This window comes from Balaenoptera acutorostrata, chromosome X (assembly GCF_949987535.1).
Source record: "Balaenoptera acutorostrata chromosome X, mBalAcu1.1, whole genome shotgun sequence".
Classification (NCBI taxonomy): Eukaryota; Metazoa; Chordata; class Mammalia; order Artiodactyla; family Balaenopteridae; genus Balaenoptera; species Balaenoptera acutorostrata.
Window position 1 is genome coordinate 1465877 of NC_080085.1, and position 21702 is coordinate 1487578.

Here is a 21702-nt window from a genome sequence, read left to right on the forward strand (position 1 = left end):
CAAAAAGAATAAAATACCTAGGAGTAAACCTACCTAGGGAGACAAAAGACCTGTATGCAGAAAACTATAAGACACTGATGAAAGAAATTAAAGATGATACCAGCAGATGGAGAGATATACCATGTTCTTGGAATGGAAGGCTCAATACTGTGAAAATGACTATACTACCCAAAGCCATCTACAGATTCAATGCAATCCCTATCAAATTACCAATGGCATTTTTTACGGAGCTAGAACAAATCATCTTAAAATTTGTATGGAGACACAAAAGACCCCGAATAGCCAAAGCAGTCTTGAGGGAAAAAAACGGAGCTGGAAGAATCAGACTCCCTGACTTCAGACTATACTACAAAGCTACAGTAATCAAGACAATATGGTACTGGCACAAAAACAGAAATATAGATCAATGGAACAAGATTGAAAGCCCAGAGATAAACCCACACACCTATGGTCAACTAATCTATGACAAAGGAGGCAAGGATATACAATGGAGAAAAGACAGCCTCTTCAATAAGTCGTGCTGGGAAAACTGGACAGCTACATGTAAAAGAATGAAATTAGAACACTCCCTAACACCATACACAAAAATAAACTCAAAATGGATTAGAGACCTAAATGTAAGACTGGACACTATAAAACACTTAGAGGAAAACATAGGAAGAACACACTTTGACATAAATCACAGCAAGATCTTTTTTGATCCACCTCCTAGAGTAACGGAAATAAAAACAAAAATAAACAAATGGGACCTAATGAAACTTAAAAGCTTTTGCACAGCAAAGGAAACCATAAACAAGACGAAAAGACAACCCTCAGAATGGGAGAAAATATTTGCAAATGAATCAACAGACAAAGGATTAATCTCCAAAATATATAAACAGCTCATGCAGCTCAATATTAAAAAAACAAAGAACCCAATCCAAAAATGGGCAGAAGACCTAAATAGACATTTCTCCAAAGAAGACACACAGATACCCAAGAAACACATGAAAAGCTGCTCAACATCACTAATTATTAAGAGAAATGCAAATCAAAACTACAATGAGGTATCACCTCACACCAGTTAGAATGGGCATCATCAGAAAATCTACAAACAACAAATGCTGGAGAGGGTGTGGAGAAAAGGGAACCCTCTTGCACTGTTGGTGGGAATGTAAATTGATACAGCCACTATGGAGAACAATATGGAGGCTCCTTAAAAACCTAAAAATAGAATTACCATATGACCCAGCAATCCCACTACTGGGCATATACACAGAGAATACCATAATTCAAAAAGACACATGCACCCCTATGTTCATTGCAGCACTATTTACAATAGCCAGGTCATGGAAGCAACCTAAATGCCCGTCGACAGATGAATGGATAAAGAAGATGCGGTACATATATACAATGGAATATTCCTCAGCCATAAAAAGGAATGAAATTGGGTCATTTGTAGAGACGTGGATGGATCTAGAGACTGTCATACAGAGTGAAGTAAGTCAGAAAGAAAAAAACAAATATCGTATATTAATGCATATATGTGGAACCTAGAAAAATGATACAGATGAACTGGTTTGCAGGGCAGAAATTGAGACACAGATGTAGAGAACAAACGTATGGACACCAAGGGGGGAAAGCAGGGATTGGTGGGGGGTGGTGGTGTGATGAATTGGGAGATTGGGATTGACATGGTTATACTGATGTGCATAAAATGGATGACTAATAAGAACCTGCTGTATAAAAAAGTAAAATAAAATTCAAAAATAAATAAATAAAATAAAATAGATAAACAACAAGGACCTACTGTATAGCACAGGGAACTATACCCAATATTTTGTAATAACCTATAAGGGAAAAGAGTCTGAAAAAGAATATATATGTATATAAAACAGAATCACTTTGCTGTACACCTGAAACTAACCCAACATTCTAAATCAACTATAGTCCAATATAAAATAAAAATTTTTTAAAAAGAACATATTGGTTCACAATGAAAACAAACAAAAAAAAAGCAAACAAAATACTAAGGGACAGTAAACCCTAATTCCCCAGGAGGTCAGACGTGTCTGGTACCTGGTTGGAGAACATTCTTCAGTCCTGAGAGTTGACAGGAGAAAAGTGTGACCAAGGCATTGCTCTAGGTTGGGATAACTACTATTTAGGAAAATGATGACCATGGAGCACAAGGGAATATTAACCAAAGGTAGATTGGAGGCACGGACCCACCAAGTAGGGAGGGTGGGTCCCCACTTGATGTTGGAGGACCCCAGCCTTGGGGCATAGAACTCTCCTAAGAAAGCCACAGAATCACAAGTGCACAAAGCATTGTGTGTGTGCGTCTCACACGCGAATACTATTTCCCGTGCCTGTGAAAATTCTGTTGAAATGAATAATAACATAAATACTTTAGAACCTCATAGCTTTCGTCGTTAGTCATCAGCTTAAGGAATGTAACAGGTTTGAGTCGTGATTCCTGAAAATAGTGGAAGGTATGAGGAACAGGTCAACATGAATTTGCCGTCTGAGAACAGCATCAGCCATCACCCGATTATCTCACTGAGCTCATCCCCTGTCCCGCATGATGCAGAAATGGGGCAAGCAGGAAAAAAAACAGTTTTCTGAAACACCAGTTTGATCTTGGCATTTGCTTATTCAAAACCACGTTGTTTCCCCTCCAGTTTCTGCAGGACGATTTCAACTTCTTGCTCCAAAACCTGACACCGGTTTACGTCTTCAAAGCAGACTTCGTGGGCTCCGAGAAAGGAATCATTACTTCATTCAACCGGATCAAGACCATAGGCGTAGATGGTGTCCACTTTCCCAACTGGCATTGCCCTCAAGTCCAGCGGGCTGGTTAACGGCAGAGCCGGGATTCAAATCCAGATCTAGACTCCTAACCTGGGCTTCTTCCAGCAGGAACCCTGCCTACAGCAGACGTCTCTCTTCTTCCCATTAGACTTTTCTTTGACAGGTCCCACCCTGCACTACCTAAAATATATAAAAGTACTATCTCATCCAATATTATTCACAAACTTATATACATGGATATAAACTACTATATATTGACTTCCAAGGGCAGCCGTAACAAATAACCATAAACTGCGAGGCTAAAAACAACAAAGATTCATCTTCCCCCAGTCCTGGAGACCAGACGTCTGAGCTCAAGGTGTCTCAGGGCTGAGCTCCCTCCAGAGGCTCCAGGGGAGGGTCCTTCCCGCCTCTTCCAGCTTCCGGGGGCTCCAGGCGTCCCTGGGCTTGTGGCCTCATCCCTCCCATCTCTGCCTCTGTCTTCTCACGGCTTCCCCTCTGTGTCTGGGTCTCTCCTCTTCTGTCTCTTGTAAAGACATAAGGCCACCCTGACCCAGGATAATCTCGAAATCCTAAAATAATCACATCTGCAAAGACCCTATTTCCAAATAAGGTCCCATTCATATGTACCAGCAGTTAGAATAGGGATACACTTCAAATGACTACTATACATATATGTTATATATAACATATATACCTATATTGTATCTGCATATATATACACAATATGTATATAGAATAAGTAAATAAATATATATTTCATACATATTTTTTGCTGAAAACATTTCTGGGGACATTTTAGATAAGTTAGTTTCGATAAGAATTAACTGTGTCTAGATCTTTACATTTGAACTCTATGTGTGCCAATGTATGTGAGTGTTATAAATAAAATGATAAACTACTAGTTTAGTTGCAGTGAACATAATTCTACCTTTTATAGAAATTGAATTAAACCCTTGTTAATTATAGTTTTGCTCCTTTATTTTCACATTTTGGAGGAAATAGGACCTTTTCAGGTCTCAAGCATCCATCACCAACCCCAGCACTCTGCAATGCAACCTAATAGTTTTTACCCCAGGGCACACTAAGAGAAGTATGATGGTTAATTTTATGTGTCAAACTGGCTAGGCTGTAGCACCGAGTTTTTGGTCTACCTTTAGTCTAGATGTTGCTGTAAAGGTGTTTGTTTGTTTGTTTTTTAAAGATGAGATGAACATTTAAATCCGGAGAGGTTAAGTAAAGCAGATTGACCTCCTACTGTGGGTGGGCCACATCTAATCAGTTGAAGGACCTAAGAGAAAAATACGGAGGGTCCCTTGAGAAGGAGGAATTCTGACTTCGGAAGGTTTTCAGACTCAGAGTACAGCATTAACTCTTCCCTGCTGATCTAAGCTAAAGACTTTGGACTTGCCAGCCCCTACAGTCATGTGAGTCAAATCCTTAAATATCTATCTGTCTGTTATCTATGTATTCATTTACCTACTTATCAATCTATTTGTTTATCACTGATCTATCATCGATCAATCTTTCTATCCACCTATCTATCATCTATTTATTCATCTATCTATAATCTATTCTTTTATCTATGTCTAATCTATCATTCATTTATCTATCATCTATCAATATTTCTATCCGTCTCATCTATCATCTATCTACCTATCATCTGTGTATTCATTTATCTATCTAATCTATCATCAATCTATTTATCACCTATACTCTATCAATCTTTCTATGTATCTATCATCTATCTACCCATCCATCATATCTATTCTATTATCTATCATTTTCTTATGTATCTATTTATCTATCACCTGTCTCTATCTATCATCTATCATCTTTCTTTCTTTCTTTCTTTCTTTCTTTCTTTCTTTCTTTCTTTCTTTCTTTCTTTCTATTTATGTATCTAATCTCCTGTTGGTTCTGTTTCCCTGGAGAACCCTGACTGACATAGAAAATGATAGTGAGACTCACGGGGGTGGATGGACAAGCCTGCGTCCAGCCAGAGGCCATGAGTTCTGGACTCTGCCTCAATGACCAGGTTCCCCACAGTCCTTGGGAACCACGGCGGGGCCTTTGTTGCGTGGTATGAGCTGTGGTCCCCATGCTTCCCTGCAGGCCACTGCGGAACAGAGATGGTGCCCGCATTGGTCTGTAAATTAAGGTTCTGCTTCTCCTATTCTCTCCATTTATTCTTCCCAGTGAGCGACAGCCCGCCCTGCCTTTCTCTCCCTTGCCTGGGGGTCGGGGGGGTGGGGGGGCTGAGGAGGGGCCAGCAAGGCTCTGAAGCTGTAGAGGAAAGCAGACCTGGCAGCGGGGAATAAGCTAATAGATTAGCATCAGTATCTCAGGACTGGCTACTGGATGTCCCTCCAGGGGCGAGACCTCCTTCTACCGAAGATCAATGGAGCAAAATCCATCTCCATTGACCCCAAATTAGCTCATCTCCCCAGGGACGCGGGGGAAGGGGGGCACCACACGTGACCAACTGTCCCCAAATTGCTCCCTCCCTGCCTCTCACGGGTCTCCGAGCTTCCTGGGATGATGCATTATCGCTTAAACACTTTAACCTCGGGAAAAATAAAAACGACGAATACCGATATCGAGCTCTTGAATGAGGACAAATGTAAGTAACATCCCCAAAGGCGAATGCATTTTTCTGTCTGATAGGACTGCCCTCTGCACAGGGCAGCACCACACCCACAAAAGTGCATGTCTGCAAACTGTGACACGTGGGCCAAATCCGGCCCGCGCTTCCTTGTGTAAATAAAGTTTTACTGGTACACAGCCAGGTCTGTGCATTGACATACTGTCCACGGCTGCCTTCCTAAAACACCTCAGTAGCTGTAAGAGGGACTTCTGGCCTGTGGAGCCCAAAATATTGACAATCTGCCCCTTTACAGAAAGAGCTTTCGAACCTCTGACCTTCAGCATCTAAAATCATCCCAAAGTTGCCCTTTAAGGTATAGCTAAGGCCCTTAGGTTCCATCACGTCTCATCTAGACTCGGTGGGGTTTTTAAAGACTAATAAGGAACAAAACAACATTTTTTCATGATAATTAAACCATTGCATCCAAATGTCGGGCAGATATAGAAAACTAACTTATGGTTACCAAAGGGGAAATGGCGGGGGTCAGGGGAGAGTGATAAATTAGGAATTTGGGATTAGCAGATACACACTACCATATATAAAATAGACAACTAACAAGGACCTACTGTATAGCACAAGGAACTCTACTCACTATCTTGTAATAACCTATAAGGGAAAAGAATCTGAAATATAGACATATACATGTATAAATGAATCACTTTACTGTACACCTGAAACATTATAAATCAACTATATTTCAATTTTTTAAAAAAGTAAGGCATTTTTGTGGTCATTTTGGAAAAAGATCCTGAGAAGTTCAACCTCATCGTATGCTATGGTGTAGTTTTTATAATTGCCATCACGGGCATCACAAAGGGTTACTTTTTTTTTTTTTTTTAAACTCAAGTGATGTGAGCCCTGTCGAAAGTGGTTGTATAGCATCGTGTGCAAAAAACCCCGCTCACTGAGGTTCTGTTTTCTCATCTGTAAAATGGGTAAAATGAAATGTTTCTCCTAAGATGCTTGTGTGTATCAGGTAAGAACATAGGTGTAAAGGTCGACCACAATTTCAGGTACAGATGGGGCAGACGGTTGATGGAGGCTCTTTTTTGGAGTTTCATCTCAAAATGTTACCTTTGTTTGCAGATAATGGGGCTCACGCTTCTCTAAATTTACAAAAGCAGCATAAAATGCCAGCGAAGCAATACCACCATCCGGGAAAAATATTTGCTATAAGGACCGAGGAGATGATGAAAACAATCACGCCAGTCGTTTCTGAACACGTACAAATATGACAACACGCGCTCCCGGGGACATGAAATGTGATTCGGGGCCACCACAGAATTTTATGTTTCTCTCCTCTCCCTTCCCTTGAATCTCTCCCTTCAGTTTTTAGCAAGATTCCTCCAGTTCCTTCAATGCCAAGGTTTGGGTCATTGCTGGGAGGAGGGGAAAACAAAACAGTTCTCTTGTGAGTAGACCGACTTAGGCACGAGAATGTACACAGTGAGTTTCCCTAAATGACATTTGGGGTCAGAAAGCCAGGACACCAGGGCTTGGGACTTGGTGCCATCACGCCTGCAGGAAACAGACACACACACACACACACACGTGCGTTTTCTGGGACACGTGTGACAGCCGCTGATGCCAGAGCAGGGCTGACACGGGCGCGGGGGCAGATGCGGACACGCGGTAGAAAACTCGGCGCCCGAAGACACCAGCCCGGCTTCATCACCGTGCACCGTGAATGAGCCTGCTGGCGTTTAATCCCCAGCTCCCCTACAAACTGTTTTCATGGAAACTGGGCTGTTTTCGGGTTCCTCTGCCCCGTGCCCACAGGCCTGTCTAGTGACTTCCGTACCTCCGGGTCACACGCACGCCCCTGCTCCGTCCTCCGTCCACACCTTCTCCTGCCAGGACCCCTTGCCTTGGAGATTGCAGGAAAGAAAGGCTCCTTGGAGAACATCTTCAGCTCCGATCCCAAACTCTCAGCCGAACTCCCGCCCCGTGTTTGCAGCCGGGAGCCTGGAACGCGTTGGTTGGGTCCAAAGTCCACTTCTTCGATCACTGTCAGCCGTGCTTCCCTCTTTCTGCCCGTGCAGCTCACCGCGCGGATTTCAAAGCGGCCTTCACTGCACGTGGGTGCCGACCCTTCCCTGTGCGCCCCCTCTGCCCCTCCATCTGGGGTCACGATCGGCTCTTCCTCCAAGGGGGCAGCTCCGGGGGTCAGGGTCTGAGGCCTTGTAGCTCTGTTTTCCCCACATCCACTCACGCCCCAGCACACAGGCACGCACACACAAGGGCACCAATGCACACGTGCACGCACACACATACCTGAGGCATCCACACCTGCATGAAAACATGAATGCATGCATGAATCGCACATATGCATGACACGTATGTGCACACACACGCATGCAAACATACATGCATTGTACACCTGCACGTGTATACTCATGCACACCCACATATGCATGCACACACAAGGGCATCAACGCACACGTGCACGCACACACGTACCTGAGGCATCCACACACCCATGCACACTCATTCACACGTGCATGAAAACATGAGTGCATGTATGGATCGTACATATGCACGGCACATATGCACACACACACACAGGCATGCAAACATACATGCATTGTACACCTGCACACGTACACTCATGCACACCCACATATGCATGCACACACAATGGCATCAATGCACACGTGAACACACACACAAGGGCATCAACGCACACGTGCACACACACATGTACCTGAGGCATCCACACACCCATGCACACTCATTCACACGTGCATGAAAACATGAGTGCATGTATGGATCGTACATATGCACGGCACATATGCACACACACACACAGGCATGCAAACAAACATACATGCATTGTACACCTGCACACGTACACTCAGGCACACCCACACACGTACACTCATGCACACCCATGCACACACACACATGCATAAGTGCATGCATGCACCGTACACCTGCACACATGTATTTATTCATGCACGCACAATCATGCATGCACACATGTGCATATAAATGCACATGCGCATTGCTCACATGCACATACATTTACACGGGCAGACATCCACACTCAGGCGCACAGGTGCACACAGGCATGCATGCACGTGAACATAATTCATCCACGCATGGCACACAGGTACGGGCACTCATACTCACACCCGTGCACACACATGCACGTACACTCACACACCCTGAAGCACCTTGAGGTGTTCATCATATAAAGTAAAGGCCAGGTGTCTACCTCTGACGCCTTCTGCAAAGTCCGTACATCCACCACAAGACCTACCTTCTTTTCTCCAAATCAGCCGCACCCTTCCCACTTCTCCCGTCTGGGTTTTCAGGCTGTGATTGGAGGCCAAGAGTCTTCTTTCTTTTTATCTCTTTTTTTTTTTTTTTTTTGGCCAAGCCACACGGCATGCAGGATCTCAGTTCCCGGACCAGGGATCGAACCACTGCCCGCTGCAGTGGAAGCGTCGAATCCTAACAACTGGACCGCCGGGGAAGTCCCACAGAGTCTTCTTTCAACTTCACAAGGAGCCTTGGGATATGCTGACCTACGACCATCTCCGTGGGAGGCCGTGACCTCTGACCAGCTCCCCAAGAGCCAAGAGGAAGCACCGTCATTTATCCGCAGGCTGTCAATCTTCTCTCTACCCTGAGGGTCCCTGCTCCACCATCCGGTGCCCTGGTTCCACCCCCGGCTTTTGCTTCCCACTTAGGACCACGAGCCATCTCTTCCCGGGTCGGGTTCACTTTCTGGCCCTTCTCTCCCTCTGGCCGTATCCCTGTGGTGGCCTCCTGCCCGGGCGCCTCTCAGCCTCTGTGACCTGCCCACTCCCCCACCTGTTGCTATTTCCTGGGCGCCGGTCAATCACGCTACGTCCTTGCTGAGAAGCGCTGTGGTCTGGGGGGTGGGGGGGGGGGAGATTGAAAATCCACTGATGCCAGACGTGTATCATCATCCATCCAGACCCTTGCTGGCGTTCCCCACGAGCCTGAGGCCAGCACGTCTGAGTGTGCGGTGCTCCCAGCAGCTTGAAGGAGGTCGGAAGGTGCCCACACAGGTTCCCAGGTGACCCCTCATCACCCAGTGCCCACAGGCTCCGGCCGTGGGTGGTGCCCTGGGTGGTCGGGAGGTGGGTTCTGCGTGATTCACCGATGGCTGTGTTTCCCCCCTAAGACCTGCCTTCCATCCCGCACGGTCTGTTTAGGCTCAGCCCTTCCTCTGGTCCCCCGTTCTCCTCTCCCCCGGTGAATACCCCCCGTTACCCTCAATTCTCAGACGCTGAGGCCGACGGAGGGACAGAGCTTTTCAGCCCAAGGGAGGTCATCCTCCTGGACTTTGCCTCACGACACCCACTCCAGCGACACAGTCTCCTTGCTGCTGGAATCACCAAGCCAAGCCCTGCCTCAGGGGCTTCACACATCCTGCCTGCCCCCCGCATGGAGTGCCCTGCACCCCAGGTAGACGCAGGGCCCACCCCCTCCATCAGGGAGGTCTGCTTCAATGTCACCCCTTCTCTGACCCTCTGTCGACTCTACCTGCTTCTGTTCCTCACAGACTTCATGTCTCTCCTTGGTTGTCCTCAGTCTCTGTGTTCATGTCTGTGTAGACATTCAGATCCATGCCTACGTGTATTTACATCTATCATCTATCATCTACCTGTTATCTAGCATCTATCTACTATCTGTCATCTATTATCTGGCATCTATCTATCAATATCTACCTAATCTATCATCTATCCATCTCTATCTTTTCTTTATTATCTAATAAAATCTTCTATCAATCATCTATCGATCTATCATCTACCTATCATCTGTATCTATCTATCTAATTATCTATCTCTTTAATCCATCCATCCATCCGTCCATCTATATAAATATAGTCTGCCATCTGTATCTATTTATCTATGATAATGGTTAGAAACCGGGGAAGACTCTACCCCCAGGAGACAGTTGACAATGTCTGGGGACACTTCCCACTGTCACAACCGGGAGGGGGTGCTCCTGGCACCTGGTGGGTGGAGACCAGGGGTGCAGCTCCACACCCCGCAGTGCACAGGACGCCCCACATCCGAGGGTCATCCAGCCCCAAATGTCAGTGGGCTAAGGCTGAGACACCCAGGTCTAGAAGATGATGTCATCTTAAAGGACAGAATTTTTGATGCAGCAACAGACTGCTGGGGAACAGTCCCCCAAAGATCCAGGCTCCCACACAGAACCATCTCGGAATCAGCCTCTGGGTCTCAAAAGCTGACCTTAGCATCACCCAGGCCTCCAGGAAAGGTGTGTTCCTGGGTACCTGGGGCTCATGGTCACGTCTCACGCAGCAGGGTCCTTGTAGGACCCTGACCTTTTACAAAAACGCACCATTTAAAAATTCATCTCTAGGGGCTTCCCTGGTGGCACAGTGGTTGAGAATCTGCCTGCCAATGCAGGGGACACGGGTTCGAGCCCTGGTCTGGGAGGATCCCACATGCCGCGGAGCAACTGGGCCCGTGAGCCACAACTACTGAGCCTGCGCGTCTGGAGCCTGTGCTCCACAGCAAGAGAGGCCGCGGCAGTGAGAGGCCCGCGCACCGCGATGAAGAGTGGCCCCCACTTGCCACAACTTGAGAAAGCCCACGCACAGAAACGAAGACCCAACACAGCCAAAAATAAATAAATAAATAATAATTTAAAAAAAAAAATTCATCTCACCGATGACTTCAGAATGTAAGATGCCTCTGCTCTCGGCGTTGAGAGGGGGAGATCAGAGAGAGACACCTTGAGGGTCTCTCCCCATCCCACCCAGGCTGCCCTTATCCAAAAGCTCCCAATGCAGAAAATCAGGTAATGCAGACAGAATAAGGTGATGTACCTGTACAGGTGCACACCTCTATCTAGAGCTGTCACACCTACACGCTGCCCTTCTATCTTATTTCAAGGAAGGCATTCCTTTTTGTTTTTTCTTTTCTTTCTTTGTGCTCCAGTTCATCCTTCACACTGACAAACGCACAGACCCTGAACGACTTGCAGAATAGTCCAAAGTACGGAGCTCGCATCTCGCCCAGGAAGCTGGCTCAGAGCATCAATTACTAATGTGGTCTGCACCACAACCCTGGGGCTGGAGGGAGCTCTGATTGCTCAGCATCCGTGCCCTTGGCTGGGGGCTAACTCCCTCCCCATTCCTGCCCCGGCGTCTGGTACTTTAAAGTCAGAAGCGATACTTCCCTGTGAAGGTAACTAAATTAATTTCCAAGGGACCGGCGGAGATCACGGTGTAGCTGTTATTAAATGGGTAGGAATAGAAATGAACAGCCAAGGAGGAGAGAGGAGATATAATTGTGGGGAGAGAGAGAGACCAGGTCAGCAAGGGAGAAACAGAGAAGGAAAAAAAAAAAAAAAAAGCCCAATTTGCAATGACAGCCCACTTTGCTGGCTCCAAGTGAATGAAGGATAGGGTTGCCTTTTTGTGTTTGGATTGATTTCAACGCTGGGCTTTATGAAGGGACAGCAAAAGCTCCAGAAGTCGTAGGAAATGTCGGGCTCAGAAGAGATGGGCAGCTGCTTCTCCGTCCTCAGCAAAGATGGGCATGACACGGGGTCAGTGAGCACTGGGGGCTTATATCAGCTTCTTGGGCTGCTGGAACCAATGACCCCAAAACAACACACGTTTACTGCCTTATGGTTCTGGGGGTGAGAAGTCTGAGACGGGTCTCACAGGGCTAAAATCAAGGTGTCGGCAGGACTTGGGGGAATCCATTTCACTGCCTCTTCCAGCTTCCGGAGTTGCATCTTTGGTTCCTGGCTTCTTCCTCCAAAGAGCAGGGTTCCATCTTGAAATCTGTCTTTTGTCACCTTCTTGCCTTCTATCTATCCGACCCGCCCGCCTCCCTCTGATCAAGACCTTTATGATTATATTGGTTCCACCTGGATAACCCAGGACCCTCACCCTTTCTCAGCATCCTTCAGTTACTCACACCTGCAAAGTCCCTTTGGCCATATCCAGGAACCGATTCAGGGATTCTGGGATTTAGGATGGGGATGTTTTAGGGAGACCATTATTCGGAAAACCACAGGAAGGGAAAAAATACATTGAAAGAGAGAGTGGTGTTCGGTGGATTTTGGAATGATGTGGGAAAGACCCTCCCGGGGCAAACCCAGTGGCTGGACGTCTCGTCTCTGTATGGTTGATGGTGTCCAACTACGATGTCAGAAAACGTAAAACCACGACTGTTCTACAGGTACACCGCGAGTCTGTATCAAGGGTTTTTTAAACCTCATTCACGAGGGAATGTGTGCAATGTTAAGCCTAGTCCCACAGCAGCTGGAGGGGTTGGTAAATATATAGTCAGGATTCCGGACTAAAACGGAAAAGTCAGATACAAAGCCGGCGGGTGTCCTACAAGGCAGCAAACCCACCACATTGGGGTTATCTGTTCTCCGAGGCGTAGATCATTGACTACTTCCCCATCTTCTACAAGTTACCAGGTGACCTGATACAGCTGGGTCCTTAATCCATAACCAAGAGTAATTCATAGAAGGTTACAATTGCAGAGGGTCAAATGTAACCCCCCCCCCAAGACGGTTTGGTTTGATAATTCAGATGTGACATTGAAAGGGGGCACTGGATTGCTTTTGCCTCATTTCTCTGGTTTGTACAATTCTTAAGAATAATGTTGTAACTGAGCAGTCCTTCCTGGGACAGAAACCCCTCCCCCCATGCCCTCTGCTTTCCTGCTGTTTGTAGAAAAGCTTTCACCTCCTAGTCCTTCCCCGAGTTCCAAAGAGCAAATTTAATCAGAGAAGTGGGAAAATGCAGAAGCAAAGGGAAACAGTCAAGCATGACAAAATAATAATAATGTAGCCATTAAACAAAGTCAAGGACCTTGGTTCCTCCTCAAGGGCTACAGATCATATTCTGAGCCATGTCCTGTGAGCTGTTTTGCAGATACTGAAACCCCAGCAGGTGGGAGAAGTTACCTGCATGCTGCCCACCAGCACGGAGACGCCAGACCAGTTGGAACCAGAAGGTTGATGATGTGGACTCCCGATGACCTCACCACCAACCAATCAGAAGCTGGTCACACACCCAGCACTCCCCTCTCTCACCCTGTCTTTAAAAACCCTCCCCTGAAAGCCATCGAGGAGTTCAGGCCCTTTAAGCACTAGCTGCCTGGACTCCTTGCTTGGTGCCTGCAATAAACGCTGTACGTCCTTTCACCACAACCCAGGGTCAGTAGATTGGCTTTGCTGCACATGGGTGACCGGACCCAAGTTTGGTTTGATAACAATGTGCCTGACCATCTCACTTCCCATCTGGTTACAGAAAAGAAGTATCAGAAGGTATCAACAGGTGATACGGTGGCTGCACCGAGATGCCGTGAACGACCTTCCTGGGACTTGGCTAAGAGTGGACGACCCTCTCTGGGAGATGCCGGGTCTGTGGTGTAGGCTGTGACGCATCTCCTTGTCTGCACCTCAGAATCAGGTCCACACACAACTGAACTGTCTTAGAAGGAAAGGTGATGGGGCAGCGTGGAGAATGTCCAGGAGATGCCTGGATGCTGTTGTGAACCCATCCTCCTGCTGCCTGGAAGGACCACACCACTGCCACGTTGAGAGCTGATTCAGGACCATCCACCCTAGTCCTGCCTCACCAGTTTGCGTGGTTCTCCCCTGCCCGGCAGCTGTGTGATTGATGGAGCAGGTTCACCTGGCCTGTCCCAGGGGCAGGAGAAGGACAAAGAAGGGAAGATTCTGCCTTTGCCACGTGCCCAGTAGGAGACAGGCTCTGCCCATGAGACAGAAAACGTTCCCCCAACGTGAGGGACATCCAGATGCTGGGTGACCTCTGATGGTGACACCGGCTGCATCCTCCTTTGATGGTCCAGATGGGACCATATTCACCTCTGCAGAATTTCACAATGCACACAGACGAAAAGATTCTAGGAACAGTCTCCAGGTAACGTTTCATTAACAATAGGCTTCTTTTTTTCCTTTGCATTAGGTTAAAGTTGTTTAAAAACATTACTTCTAGTGATTTTTTTAATGGATGTGAAACTCACATTATATAAAAGTAACCATTTTAAAGTGAAAGATCTGGTGGCATTGAGTACGTTTAGAATGTTGTGTAACCATCACCTCCGTCTAGTTTCAGAACCTTCTCATCCCACCAAAGGAGACCCCAACCCCCTGAGCAGTCACACTCCCTCTCCCTCCCCCAGACCCTGGCACCAAGTCCACTTTCTGTCTGTGGATTTGCCTGTTCTGGACATTTCCTATAAATGGAATCACACACTGTGTGTCCTTCTGTGTCTGGTTTCTCTCACTGAGCATCGTGTTGACTTAGAATCTATATGAAAAAAAACACGGAAAAAATATTCATCATAAGCCTCTACATTCTATAAAAAGATTCACATTCAGACCACAGTGTGATGTCACGATACACCTATTCAAATTGCTAACCTAAAAATACCGATAATACCAAACGCTGGGGAGGGTGAGGAGCAGCTAGAATTCCCACAGGATGCTGGCAGAGATGCAACACGGCACCACCTCTCCGGAAAACAGTCTGGCAGTTTCTTATAAAGGTAACACACTCTTAGCGTATGACCCAGCAATCGCACTCACAGACGTTTATCCAAGAGAAACAAAAACTTGCATTCACACAAAAACCTGTACAGGCATGTTGGTAGCAGCATTCTGCACAAATCACCCCCAAATGGAAACCCCTTGGCTGTCCTTCAGTGGGGAAAGGATGAACTACCTACAACATGTGCATACAATGGAATATCACTTGGTGATTAAAAGGAATGGGCCGTCGTTCCTTGTGACAACTCAGCAAAATGCATATTGCTGAGTGAAGGAAGCCAATTTCAGAGGGCTAAGTACTGCAGGATGTCACTTCTATGACTTTCTGGAAAAGTCAAATATAGGGACAGAACTCAGGCCAGTGGTCGCCAGGGATGAGGGCTGGAGAGAGGGTTTGACTGTGAATACAGGGCCAAATACTCCGAGGTGATGGAAATGTTCTGAATCCCATAAGGGGTGGCAGTTCCACAAATCTGGACATGAGTTAAAACTCACATGACTGTACTGCAAAGACGAGTGAATGTTTTATTGCATGTAAAATGTTTAAAAGAGCTCTATGTGTTGAAAAACTTGAAAATGGAATTACCCTATGATCCCACAATTCCACATCTGGGTATTTACCCAAAAGAAGTAAAAGCAGGGACCCGAAGAGATATTTGCGAACCCATGTTCACAGCAGTGTTATTCACAATAGCTAAGAGGTGGAGACAACCCAAGTGTCCATGGATGGATGGATGGATACACAGCGTGGGGTCCATACACACAGTAGAAAATGACTCAGCCATGAAAAGGTGTGAAGCTCTGACACAGGCTACCACGTGGATGGACCTTGAGGACATGATGCTCAGTGAGAGATGCCAGATATAAAAGGACAAATCCTGTAGGATTCCAGTCACATGAGGTCCCTAGAGGAGTCCGATTTCACAGCGACAGAAAGTAGGATGGTGGGGGTCAGGGGCTGGGGAGGGGGATGGGGAGTGTTTAATGAGGATAGGGATTCTATTTGGGAAGATGAAATGTTTCTGGAGATGGATGGTGGAGATGGTACATTAAGTACCTTGTGAATGTACTTAATGCCACTGAACTGTGCACTTAAAAACGGTTACGATGGTACATGAAACACTCAGTCAGTCTGTCGCTCTCTCTCTCCCCCCGACAAGGGTCCAGAGCTGAGCTGCCAGTGGTACCGAGAAATCGCGATTCCAGAAAGGCCAAGCGTGTCATAGCCGCTTGGTGCTGCCGGGACCCTTGCTGGATCTGCTTACGTCCCTAATCACCATCCGTGGGGTGGGGCAGGATATCAGCTCCAGATGTGTAGGCTGCATCTCAGGGCGGTGCACCTGGTCCGAGCGTCCGGGCTATCAGGTGTGGGTGGGAGGGATGGGCTGGGATGCACGCCCGCCAGCGGGATCCCCCCCCATCCCGGCATCCCAGACCCTTAAGCGCTCTGAGAGGGGGAGACTGGGACACCTCCCCTCGGAAAAGAGAACAGCAGTGTTCACCAGCTGGGGCGGGGGGGGGGGGGAATCTCAGCGGCTTTTTCGTTGTTGTTGCTGTTTTTTAATTTGGTCTGGAAGAGACTGATAACTCACTTGGAATTTTAATGTGCATTCCAGCTTTGCAATTCTAAAATCTAGTGCACATAGCTTTGAATGGTTTAGTCTTTGGAGTGACCCAGGGGTTCCCCAAAGGGAGGAATCCCAACCCCCAGGGGACACTAGCAATGTCTAGGGACATTTTGGGGTGTCATGACTGTGGAGGGGCTCCCGGAATGTGGTGGGTGGAAACCAGGGAGGCTGCTCCACCCCCCCCCCTCCAGTGCCCAGGACGCCCCACATCAGAGAGTCGTCCAGCCTCGAATGTCCACCCTGCCCAGGCGGAGAATACCTGGGGTAGCCAATAACGTCACCCCTTATAAGGTGTGCATATATATATATACATATATATATATATATATATATATATACACATACACACTCATATTCATGAATCGAATCGTGAGAAAACCCAAGGTGAAGGCGTCTGGCCACTTGGTCCAGTTTCCTGGCTGTGTCCTGACCTCCCTCCCTTACAAACTTCTAAGACATGTGCATTCTCTGGTTTGACACATCAGGGCTCCATCCATCATTTTCCAAGCAGAGAGTTGCCACTTGCACTTCCCGGAGATGCTTTCGGTCATTTTCCTAGGGATATAATTTTGCGTCTCTAACTTAACCAGGTGTCATTTTTTCCTAATACCCAAGGCACATACGGAAAGCAAATCCTGTGCCTTCGGAGGTCCCTGAATCATCTTGGACTGTTTTATAACTCCCTCCAGCCCCGGGAAGGGTGCGTCATCATTTATGCATGGCCTCCGAGGTCCTTCCAATCCTAGGAAATCGACTGTCATATTTCATTCCGCTTTGGTACTTATAAAACCTTCCATGGAGAGAATTTCAAAGACGGGCAGAAAATGATGGAACCCAATGGGGTCTATTTCTTTCTATTTTGAAGGTTGCTGGAACTCTTGTTATTTTTCCGCCTCCTTGCCCTTCAGACATAGGGAGACAGAGTTTTTAAAGGAAGCGGGGCTCCTGCTACAAGTGAGCATTAAAGGCTGCTTGCCTTTGCCAAGGACGCCTGAAGGTCAAATAACTAAAATACAAAGTGAAGTTGCCAACAGCCATTGACATGCAGTTCTATGGCCCCAGTGGCTGGGAGGCTGGTCCAGTGGCTAGGGAGGGAAGGTCAGCTTTGGACCGGAAGTTGCGCATTCTCAATGTGAAAGGATGACCTTCAGCCTCCTTCAAAGGCAGGCTATGACCTCGAAGATGGAGGGGAGCTGTGTTTTCCTTCCTAGACCCTTGATTCTACCTGGAAGTGAAGGGTTCGACCTGCTACTACAGGACTTCATGGACAAGACATGCCTGCCCGGAGCATGTCTTGAAAGCTTCATTCGAAGCATCAAGTGTCGAAACGTCTGAGGCGTGGAAGTATCGTCCATATGGTCCAGTGGATGGGGGCCTGGGAGCCCAAGGCAGGGACACCTTGTTGGCAGGATGCATAGACGGTTAAATAAGATGATATTGGAAGTTTTTTGTTTGTTTGTTTGTTTTTGGAGTAGAGTTGCTTTACAATGTTGTGTTAGTTTCTGCTGTACAATGAAGTGAATCAGCTATATGTATACCTATATCCCCTCCCTCTTGGACCTTCCTTCCATCCCCCCCATCCCACCCACGTAGGTCATCACAGAGCATCGAGCTGAGCTCCCTGTGGTATACTGCAGGTTCCCACTGGCTATCTATTTTACACATGGTAATGTATTTATGTCAAACCTAATCTCCCAGTTTTGGAAATATCCTGGCATAAAGCAGGAACTTCCTAAATGGAAGCCACATCTCCCGTCTTATTTCCCAATCTTTTCTGAAAAGGAAACGAACACCAGTATTAGTTATTTTTGATTTGATTGAAGCAAGAAACAAATTAACTTGAGGGTTGCCCGATCTCTACGACAGGATATAATACCCAAGTAGCCCACCATGGGGGTGTTCCCCGCCCCGGCATCAAGCAGTTAGCTTAGGTGGACGGGAGTTGGGCGTAACCCCTGTTTGTGGAAACCGAGGATGTTGTTAGAGGTCTGTCAGAACCCACAGCATCGCACTATGTCAACCCTATCATCACCGGGGTCGACATCCCTGGAAAAATGCTCTTCTTGCCCTCTTGGGAAACCCGGCTCAGGAAAGCTATCCCAAGGGGAGAATTCCTTATGCAATCCTGGTGCAAAGGAAAAATGGAAGTGGAGGGTCAGGCCAGATTGCTTCTGTTCCATTGATCAGTTTGGTCTGGTTCAAAGCACTGCATGCAGATGCCCAGTGTGTGGGGCTGAGAAGAAAACACAGCCTTGCTGGGAGGTGCTTTGTATCTGCTTCGTAGCAAATATTTAATTGTATGGAGGTGAGATTCACATAACATCCAATGAATCATTGAAACTGGACAATTCAGGGACATTGAGCACATTCACAATGTTGTGCAACCACCACCTCTATCTGGTTCCAGAACCTTCTCATCTCCCCAAAAGGAGACCTGTCCCCATGAGCAGTCACTGCTCCCAGCCCCTGGCAAACACTAAGCCACTTTGTGTCTCTTTGGATTTTACTATTGTGGATATTTTGTAGAAATGGAATCATATACGATGTAGCCTTTTGTGCCTGGATTCTTTCACTTAGGATGTTTCCAGTGTTCACCCATGATATACTATGTATCAATACTTCATTCCTTTTTCATGGCCAAATAATATTCCACCCTGGGGATGTAGGTTAACCCATTTTTAATGTCCCTTTACTTTCCTAAAACAAAATCACAGATACCTACAGACAAATGTAATAAGAGCCACGTGATGCCCACATAACACAAATGACCATAAAGTGATACCCATTTGAACATATCAGTGCTTGGACCTCACCCCCACCCTAGAGAGGGTGAAGCAGTAAGAGGATGTCCTCATATGTTGGATCCCCAAGAAGGTGCCGGCTGCCCCAGGCCTAGAGAACTGGTAACTTAAATGCCACGAGCTGCCGCCTGCCCTATGCTTTCCCCAAATGGTGAACATTCAAGCCAAGGATAATCTTCTCTCTATGAATGCAATGGTTGCTTGCCTGGAAATTCAATCTCTTGCACTGATGTGTTAACAGCCGTGAGTTCTAGGCTGGGGTTAATTATAAACAGGGTTTCCCCTATGTGAACGTCTGGCCAGATGTGAAGAAGTCATGTGAGGTGTGAGAACATCTGACCCTGGGTACCCAGTCCTGTGCCTTGTAAGAAATCTAACATGCTGGCCTCCTCCTGCCAAATGCTAGTGCAAGGTCCACTCAGGGTGCCCCTCCCCACCTTCCCCTGCACCCCGGAGAAAACAGCCACTGTTTAGAAGCACCAGGATATCAGGAAAGGAGTCCAGATCATTAGGTCCACGTGATTTGCACCAAACCCACAACGGCGACGTGACTCATATAGGAAACGTATTTGCAGCCTTAAAACCCTTTTAGATCCATCCTCTTATTTGAGTCTTATAACCATAAAAACACCCGTTGAACAGAATGGGACACTGGGCTCCTGGAGGGTAAACTGTTTGACCAAATTATGCAGTTGGCAATAGACATTTCACACTGTTGCTGCAAATCAGAACATCATGTCGTCCACCTTAAAGAGATACGATTTCTATTTGTCAGTGATACCTCAGTAAAGCCATAAAACTAAATATTCCCCCCTTTAAAAAGTGTTCCTCTTAGTTCCCATGCTGTTTTTTTCCTTTCCAGGATATTTTAAATGAAAATGTTTTATTGTATCCACACATCTGGTACCACGGTAGACCAGAAGTCCCACCGGGTCTTTGAAGGACAAAACAAGTAGGTTCTGGGTGAATTAGAACAGACATACTTTTTAATGCATTCCTGGACCCATGACAGTAAAATGATTATTTTTAATTCTATGTACTTGGGGATTTTTAAATACCCATTGAAGTAACCCATGGGGTAAAGAGGAACCATGAAAATAAGGACTGAACTATGCATCTATGAGATGCAGCCCAAGTGACAGACAGAAATGCAGACCCTGCGACCAGAAATATGAAAAGTAAAAAATAAAGGGCAGGCATCAACTCAGGAAGCTCGACATGACATCCCAGAATGAAGGCAAAGAATGAAGGGGAAAAAGGGAAGAAACAGATGTAGTCAGTATCACCAGAAGTTCTAAGTTAGCAATAAACGCAAAGATCGCTAAAAGTTTGTGAACTTCAGAAAATGCTTCATTGAAGAGAGCCCCAGAGACTGGAAAATTCTCAAGCTTTTTACTACGTACAGATGCTCCCCCATCACACATGTAGAAACCCAGGATGTCCTTATGTCTGGGATCGTGTTTGTGTTTTTGTGGCCGTCGGTAAACAAGCTACGGATTTAGATCCAACCTCTAGGATACTGGTACCCAGATGACAGAAAATACAACTCCAACTCATTTCTCTGGTTAAACAACAAATTCAGTGACTACGGAGCTTGGATGGAAAACCATGCCTGGCAGGGATTTACCCCTAAGTGTCCTTCAAACAGAACGCATACCGTCTTGCTGTCCACTCAGCAAACCCGGTTGTAGACAGGGCACATGTTAGGAGCATTATCTGATGGATGAAGAGTCGGAAACACAGAGACCAAAATGCTTAACGAGGGTGCTTAACAAATGCAACACTTGACACTTCCCAAGAAGAGCCCACATGGGAAATGGGCACGGTGCTACCTCCCTGACCCGTGGGTCATCTGAGGAGCTCCTAATCAGCCTCCCAACCTGTCCAGCCTTGGAGGGAGCCCGGTGCACCTTCTATATGGTTGTATTTCCTAATAGCCAAGATGAGAGGTATTTTCAATACAGACACCCTCAAAATCCAGTGGGAGTTGAGACTGATGAAGCTTCAACTGGGTCATATCAGACACAGACCCACCTTTGCAGAGCCCACTCTTTCCCATCAAAAGTGCCTCTTATCACATCTGATACCATCCCCAGTTTCTAGACATTAGGACCTGATATCTTTGGGTCCTAATCCCACCCTAGACAGCAAGCTCCTTTAGGACAAGAGCTCTGTGCCACTCAACTTTGAGCTCCATCCAGTGTTTGCTCAGAGCTTGGCTGGGTGACCCTACTCAACACATCATTGCCGAACGAATGGATGGATGGATGGATGGATGGAT

General features: G+C 46.6%; 1 protein-coding gene across 8 annotated transcripts in view; it reads right to left on the minus strand.

The window, feature by feature from the left end:
• Positions 1 to 21702, minus strand: part of DHRSX (dehydrogenase/reductase X-linked) — a 331509-nt gene that overhangs the window by 110688 nt on the left and 199119 nt on the right. The window lies entirely within an intron of this gene.